This window comes from Bactrocera neohumeralis, chromosome 2, assembly GCF_024586455.1.
Source record: "Bactrocera neohumeralis isolate Rockhampton chromosome 2, APGP_CSIRO_Bneo_wtdbg2-racon-allhic-juicebox.fasta_v2, whole genome shotgun sequence".
Classification (NCBI taxonomy): Eukaryota; Metazoa; Arthropoda; class Insecta; order Diptera; family Tephritidae; genus Bactrocera; species Bactrocera neohumeralis.
The window spans coordinates 40,615,912-40,624,944 of NC_065919.1; the positions used below are offsets into that span (position 1 = coordinate 40,615,912).

General features: G+C 35.1%; 1 pseudogene; it reads right to left on the reverse strand.

Moving 5' to 3' along the window:
• Positions 1-7,278: 7,278 nt before the first annotated feature.
• LOC126751096 (tigger transposable element-derived protein 1-like) lies at positions 7,279-8,088 on the reverse strand (annotated as a pseudogene).
• Positions 8,089-9,033: the final 945 nt, after the last annotated feature.

Below are 9,033 nucleotides of genomic sequence, written 5' to 3' on the forward strand. Positions count from 1 at the left end.
ACAAGTGTATATATGTTTATTATTATTTGTATGTATATTTATTTATTTTTTTTTAAGGCTTCTAATTGTATTCGGTTAATTTGCAGCTCTATTGCTTTGACTTCCATATTAGCTTTGTGAGCTTCCTCTTTCATTTCCATCGACCTCTCCTTCAAAGCTATAAGCTTGTCTAGTTTTTCGCCTATACTCTGCTGGTAGCTTTCAAACGCGATCATGTTTTCTTTAATGAGGGCCAGCTTTTCATCGGCAGCATCCTGTTTGCTCCTCTTCGTAGCGCTGCGACTAATAGAGGGTTTCGGTGGAACGTCGTCTTCGTCACTATGTAAAAGCTCTGCCATAAGCTTTTCGACAGGCTCTTTTTCAGGGGTGGAGTTCGAATGGGCAAAAAGTTTTTTCAAACGAATGTAAGTGTATATGTATTGATTTTGATTTTTGTTCGTTAGAAGAGCATAATGTACATAATAAATCTATTGAAAGTCGGTACGATATGGCAAAAACTGTGAAAAATACCAGACAATATCATTACTATGCCGCAACCAACGATAACAAACTTGAGTGTAAAATATTTTCTACTTCGGAAAAATCTGTATTTGAGGGTGTGACCAAGAAAAGATTGAATTACTATGCCGCAACCAACGTAAAATATTTTCTACTTAAAATTGAATAAAAAATGAAATTTTGTACCGACATGTAAAAAGGAATCAATATTTACATTTTTAGGTACTTTACAACACTACCTGGATTTAGAACCAAACTGAATCTCATGCCATGATCACAAAAAAGTATTAATAACTTTCCACGAAATTGAGTCCCCTAAAATTTTGTTTATTTGTAAGACGCGCAATTGAACACGTAACAGTTATTTGCAAGAAACGTAATTAAAAACGATTGAGAAGTTGTAAAAAAAATTATTTGTTTAAAAAAATTGTTTATAATTTCAACGAAATAATTCGGTTGGATTATATAACTGCAATATATGTCAATTAAACATATTTTGTATCATTGTTACAACAAACCGAACACCGAGCTCGAATAAGTATCAACAAAATTAGTTTTTCTCTCGTAAATGCTGAAAAATAAATTGTTAATATCTGCGTAAAAAATTATAATTTCACAAAACCAGCTGAAACGTGTTTTTATATACTCTAAATCTAATAAACTATACGTTTGTTTTAAAAGTTTTTGACCAACAAAAATAATGTGGCCCGTTTCAAAAATTTTGTCACATATGTAAACGAGTTCCCATAGTTTCCTAGTCTGTCTGTAAAATTAAATAAAACAAGTAAGGAAGGGCTAAGTTCGGGTGTCACCGAACATTTTATACTCTCGCATGGTAAAGTGATAATCGAGATTTCATAATACGTCATTTACATATTTTTCAAATACCGTATTTTTTTAAAGTTTTATTCCGCTATCATCATTGGTCCCTAATGTTTATACTCGTATTATACAAAGAAGGCATCAGATGGAATTCAAAATAGCTTTATATTGGAAGAAGGCGTGGTTGTGAACCGATTTCAGCCATATTTCGTACATGTCATCAGGGTGTTAAGAAAACATTATATACCGAATTTCATTGAAATCGGTCTAGTAGCTCCTGAGATATGGTTTTTGGTCCATAAGTGGGCGGCGCCACGCCCATTTTCAATTTTTAAAAAAAGCCTGGGTGCAGCTTCCTTCTGCCACTTCTTCCGTAAAATTTAGTCTTTCTGACGTTTTTTGTTAGTCGGTTAACGCACTTTTAGTGATTTTGAACATAACCTTTGTATGAGAGGTGGGCGTGGTTATTATCCGATTTCTTCCATTTTTGAACTGTATATGGAAATACCTGAAGAAAACGACTCTGTAGAGTTTGGTTGACATAGCTATAATAGTTTCCGAGATATGCACAAAAAACTTAGTAGGGGGCGGGGCCACGCCCACTTTTCCAAAAAAATTACTTCCAAATATGTCCCTCCCTAATGCGATCCTTTGTGCCAAATTTCACTTTAATATCTTTATTTATGGCTTAGTTATGACACTTTATAGGTTTTCGGTTTCCGCCATTTTGTGGGCGTGGCAGTGGTCCGATTTTGCCCATCTTCGAACTTAACCTTCTTACGGAGCCAAGGAATACGTGTACCAAGTTTCATCATGATATCTCAATTTTTACTCAAGTTACAGCTTGCACGGACGGACGGACAGACGGACGGACAGACAGACATCCGGATTTCGACTCTACTCGTCGCCCTGATCACTTTGGTATATATAACCCTATATCTGACTCTTTTAGTTTTAGGACTTACAAACAACCGTTATGTGAACAAAACTATAATACTCTCCTTAGCAACTTTGTTGCGAGAGTATAACTAAACAAAAACGGTTTGGGATATAAATGAAATTCTTTATTCCTCTGAAGGTACATTCGATGTCATTATGTATGGAGCTCGCTTTCTTTGGCCATGCAACACGGGCACACTTGCACAAGTTCAGACGCTGAACCCAAATTTCGACGGTTTTTAAGCATAAATCGGCCGATATACTGCTGCACTTCACGTTCGATATTCGCACGAAGTTGATCAGTCGTCGCTGGCTTGTTGGCATAGACCAGAGACTTTACGTCACCCCTTAGTAAAAAGCCCAACGGTGTACGAGGCAGCCAACGGACTGGACCATTTCGTGAGATAGCACGTTCACCAAATTTGGTTTTCAATAAATCGATTGAGACATTTATTGTGTGGCACCGTCCTGTTGGAACCACATATTGTCCAAGTCCATATCATCCAATTCGGGCCAAAAATAGTCGGCTATCATTAAGCAGCACCGATTCCCATTCACAGTAACGTGTCGGTCTTGATGACCACGGAAGAAGTACGGCCCAATGACGCGCTGGCCCATAAACTGTACCAAACCGCAATTTTTTCAGGATCCACTGGTGACTCATGGAGTACGTACTTTCACAGGAATCAAAAATTTCATTGATATCCCAAACCATTTTTGTTTTATTTAAGAAAACTTTTGAAGTGCTCTTATTGAAAACCCCGCTCTCCAAGGTGAGGCCACTGACACCGAAGTTCGCTAGTAAATTTTAATAATTTCGACGCGTTGTTGATCGTAGATCTTTCCATGATGAAATGGCAAACCTTACTGAAGAGAAATGGCGTTGTTTGCTGTCCCTATTGGTTTGCTTTTGTAGCGTATTTATTGAAATACCCGTTATCAATTATTGCAGATAATTTTTAAATCTTCTTTAAACTCAACAAAACATGCTTTAAAATTATTCAAATTTCTGCGAAGGTGTTTAACACAAAAGACTGTTGGGTATATTATTCAACATCCCTTTGACGCCCAGAATAATTTTACACAAATTTGCTTTCCGTACGCATAGGTACTCGGCTATAACCGCATAAGCGGTGTCTACGCCAGTAAAGAAAAAGAAGAAGAAACACATAGGTACATAATATATTATATACTAAAGTGTAATAAGTACACATACGAAAATAAAGTACGTAAATGTTCTGGAAAAACTTCGCTTTTAGTTTAATATACAGTGGCTCAAACGCATAATTGGACACTAAGTATAAGATTATTCAAAAGCCGATATTTCTCTTCAATGAGAAAATTTCCAAAAAGTTTTGATGCAGAATTGTAGATTATAAAAAGACTTTTAAAAAATTTATAATATTTATGATCACTTATTAAAAAACTTTTTTGTAATTAAAAAAGAAACCAAAATAAACAAAATTCTTGTCAAACGTATAATTGGACATTCATATATAAAATAAAAGTTTTAATACTTGGAAGCGAAACCTTTTGCTTTTATTACTGCTTCTAAACGTCGGGGCATAGACTGCACGAGATTGGAGCAAAATTCTGGAGTTATGCTGTTCCACTCACGTTTGATTCCCTGCTTCAACTGCTCTATTGTGTTGAAAGTGGATCGATAGAGCTTTCGGGCAAGTTCTTCCCAAACATGCTCAATAATGTTAAGATCTGGCGACTGTGCAGATGTTTGTAACAGTGTTGGACAATTGTGAATGAGCCACATTTTCGCTACGTGTGAAGTATGCTTTGGATCGTTGTCCTGATAGAAAGCAAATTTGTCCAATATCTTCAATTTATCCGCACTTAGCTTCACATTTTGTTTCAAAATGTCCAAATATTGGAATCGATTCATTTTACCTTCTATAAAATGAATGTTCCCTACTCCTGCACTAGAAACACATCCCCACACCATTACCGAACCTCCCCCATGCTTAACCGTAGCCCGAGTGTTATTAGGCAAAAACTCAGTATTTGGCTTACGCCAGACGTACATCTTTCCATCTGATCCATGTAGGTTAAATTTACTCTCGTCAGTAAACAATACCTATAAAATATGTGATAAGATAAAAAATAATCAAGTTTAACAAGTTTTTGCAAAATTACCTTGTTCCAAAAGTGAGAATCTTTCAACAAATACTCCTTACAAAATTTCACCCGTACAATTTTATTCTTTTCACTGATATACGGTTTTTTTCTGGCTATTCGCCCATTGAAATTATTCTTTCTTAACACGTTACGAATGGTCTCGGCACAAACCTCTTTTTTTAAATTCTTGCTGACCACATTTTTTAATTCATTCGCCGTTGTAAATGGTTTTGTTTTTATTTCTCTCACAATCCAACGCTCATCATAGTCATTTAATTTCCTTCCTTGGCCAATACGACTTTTATTTTCTACTTGAAAATTTTTAACATACCGTTGAATGATAGCATGAACTGTGGACGGGCATCGGTTAACAATTTCAGCGATATTACGCACAGATTTACCCTCTCCATATAATTTTATAATTAAATGCCGCGTTTCCAAAGTCGTTTGCTTTTTTCGTTCATCCATTTCAATATTTGTCTGCACTTTGAACACTACACTTACATACTGATTTATCATTTGCCTTGGAATTAACATGAACTCACTCAGCAGAAAAAATAACGGATCCAAAAAACCGTTTTCAACAATAACTCGGCGTCTACACTATTCGTCCAATTATACGTTTGACGGGAATTTTGTTAGCTTTTGTTTCTTTTTTAATTTGAAAAAAAGTTTTTTGGTAAAAGATCATAAGTATTCTACATTTTTAAAAGGTGTTTTCATAATCTACAATTCTGCATCAAAACTTTTTGGAAATTTTCTCATTGAAGAGAAATATCGGCTTTTTAATAATTTTATACTTAGTGTCCAATTATGCGTTTGAGCCACTGTAGTACATCAAAGTCTCACATCTTTTGTTGGCTTGTACTTCAGCGCCTCGTCATGTTAGCGATAAAAATATTACATTCTTATGTGTGTAGAAACAAGAGTATTTTGCCTTCGAGCCATACATTGTTAGCAGTAAATGTTGACTTAGGTAGACAACATAGAACAAATTTGGTACATTGTTCCTACATATGTATGTATATAAATATTAAAACCATAAATTCCAGTATAGTAGATAGGCTAAAGTAGGTTGAGGCATATTAAACGTGGCAAAATGGTGAGCCCCTTTTTGAATCAATAGTGATAGCTACGATAATTAAATTCAATGATGTCGTTTTAAATTTATTATATTACATACATATGTACATATGTACATATATACTGTTCGTAAATTCATGCATATTCTGCACGAAATACACATGGTACCCATCGCGGCGACAGCTTACCAATACACAATAATTCATTCAGGATATGTTTCACGGGATCTTTTGATACTTCTACTTTCTCAACTTTATCGCGTATTAGTATGATATTGTGGTCTTTTGTAATATTGCCCTCCGTGGTGGCCGTTTTCGGTGCGTCTTTAAGGCGGTAAACCAGTATTTGATAGTCGCCGTCGAAGAAATTTAGACAGTAATTAACTGCGAATTAGGGTATATTCCTGAAACGATAGCAAATTTTTTTGCATTAGTGGTCCTTAAAGTAAATATTTATTGGATCTGCCTCATTCAGAAATATTATTTTTCTTTTGGGTAATTCAGTTCTGACCACAATTTAATACATGGTTCTCAAAAAAACAAACGTCATGCTAGGAACAAAACGAAGCTTTTTTATTTTAGCTAGCGAGGGGCACCTAGACCTTTAAGAGGCTCATTTTGAAACGACTGGGACTAAAATCCCCTCACTCTGTTACCACCCTGTGCTACTGATGAAAATAACAAAAGATTATATGTATGTGCAATTAACGAAACATCGCTAAATACCTTCGACATATAGTTGCATAGAAAATTTTTTATAGACTCTTCTTCTATGAGGCATGTTCAAGCAATTCACCAGCTTACCAGGAATGTCACCATGTTCTGGAATCCATTGAAGAGATCAAAGTATTATTTCACTGTCTTCGATGAAACCCTATTAGACTAATCTGGTACTAATTTTGGTTAAAAAATACCACCACCCACTCGATTATCAATCCCGTACTGAAAGTGTAGATATACAAGTACGTATAGTACGTAAATTAACCGATTATCATGGAGAGTACAAAACTTCTTCTTTTTATTAGGCCAGAGTAGAGTTATCATGTTTGTTACTTTTCAATTTTAAAATTATACTCAGCTTACACACTGACGAAAAAAGGAGAATTCTGTGAAATTGATGCCTTTAATATCTCTTATTCGCCAGTTCACCACCCGGAATATGATTCAGTCTTAACCCATTACTGCCTGCCTATAAATCCCGCCATACGATTTTTTCGAAAATTTATTGGGAAGTTTATATACATATGTACATAGGTCATAGAAGTTGCTCTGTGAAATTTCAGGTTTGTAAATTTCAGCATAACTGAGGTATGCGATGGGTTATAAAATACCCAATGGGCTAATAAGGGTTCTAATTGTTTAATAAATATAAATATACATATGTGACCTGGTCTACGGAAAGGGGGCTTAGGTGTCAAAAAAAAGGAGAACAATTAATGAGATAACGAGAAACTGACGATTATTTTTAACAGCTTTTCCCAGAAAACTAGTTTTCGCACGTTAGCTCCCTTTTCGTAGACCAGGTCACATATGTATACACTCAGTCCTTTTTTTACGCGATTATTGGTTCTGCCACTAATCGCGTAAAAAAAATCGCGTAAAAATGGTTAGTTTTCCAATATTAACTGACGAATGGGTTCCGAATATAAAAAATATCGCGTATAACAAAATATACGCGCAAAAAAATATTCAAAAACAATACAATAAGTTTCAAATTTCAGACTTATGATTTATTCATTTATATCAAAATAAAAAATACAAAACAAAAACCATATATAAAAGAGAAGAAAATAAAATATAGGTAGATTTATTGAAAAAACCGTTGAATGCTGTTTAATCACTGTCATTATCCGTAGTGGAAATTATTCTTAGCCGCTTATTTTGATGGCCGGCACTGATATCACTAGAATTTGTATCAGAATCAATAGTAGGAACTATGGATTGATGTTCTGATTGACTTAGTATCTCCGACTGAGTTTGCACCATAAATTCAGTTAATTTTGTTTGAATGCTTCTTTTTGGATCGAATAAATTCCGATGTAGTTCTTTATATGTATCTTAACATGCAGAGACTCAATTCTTTTTGAAAAATTCGTGCACGTTCGGCATCAGTATCATTTGCTACAAAATAATTTTCCAATTCTGCTGCAAATCCTTGCTTAATCGTCTCTGCTTTAATTGGATGCTCGTCTATCTCGGTGTCGCTGCCATTTTCCGATTCGATTACTTCCGTAGCTACTTCAATCAAATCGCCATCACCGAGCTCTCGGTCTAGAAGAATCTCGTCAATATCTTCTCTCGTCATATCTGCAAGAATTTCTCCTCCCGCGGAACGTGCTAAATCAATGATATCTGAATAATCAGTTGAATTGCTTGTTACGGACATACCACTTTTAACACCTTCTGGCCAAAGAGATTTCCAGCATGCGTTTAACGTACAATTTTGCCTTATTTCAGAAATTGCTTTTGACGCGTACAAGATGCAATCCTTGATAGAAAAATTTTTCCAAGCATCGGAGAAGTCCAATTCAGGATTTTCCTCCAGTTTTTCCATTATGCACTGAAAAGTTTTTTTGAGGTAGTACATTTTAAAAGTCGCAATAATGACTTGATCCATCGGTTGTATAATTGATGTAGTATTCGGTGGGAGGAAAATGATATTTACATTAGGATGTTCAATCAACGGATGGCCCGGTGCATTCTCAATTATTAAAAGAGCTTTAAAGGGCTGTTTCTTCTTCTCCAAATAACTTTTAACTTCTGGTACAAAGCATTTAGCAAACCATTTTTGGAATATATTTCCAGTTACCCAGACTTTTTTATTGGCCATCCAGTGAACACGTAAATGTTTTAAATCTTTGCCCTTTAGTGCTCGCGGCCTGAGACTTTTGTTTACTAACAGCAGTTTAATCATGCTGCCACCAGAAGCATTGCTACATACTAAAAACGGCCCTTTGCAGCTTTGATGCCATCAAATGATTTTTGGGCCTTAGGCACATATGTTTGTTTTGGTAACCTCTTCCAAAATAGGCCGGTTTCGTCCGCATTGAAAACTTGGTCTGGTCTGTAACCACCTGGTCTGTGACCACCTTCTTGAATAGTTTTTAATAACTTTGGTGGATAGTCCTGCGCAGCTTTACTATCAGCTGAAGCAATTTTACCCTTAGTTTTTAAATTATGAAAATTATGTCTTTCAATAAACTTCGAAAACCATCCACCACTATCTGAAAATTCGTTTTTGTTTTCTTGGTTCGATGTTAATCGTTTAAAAATACATAGAGCTTTTTGTTTTATTGTTGTAGTATCAACTGTGATTCGTTTCTGGTTGAGATCCTCAATCCAAATTGTTAATAGGTTTTCCATTTCTTCAATAAAAACATTTCTTGAGTATGAAGTTTTCTTCGCATTTACATTTTTTCCGGAAACTACAGATTTTCTAATTGCATTTTTATTTTTTTTATTGTCCGCACTGTAGATTCACTGAGTTTTGTTTCTAAAGAAATGCCTTTGCGTTTTTTATTTTTTCCTGAATTAACTTCCATTGTAAAGCTAGCAAAAATTG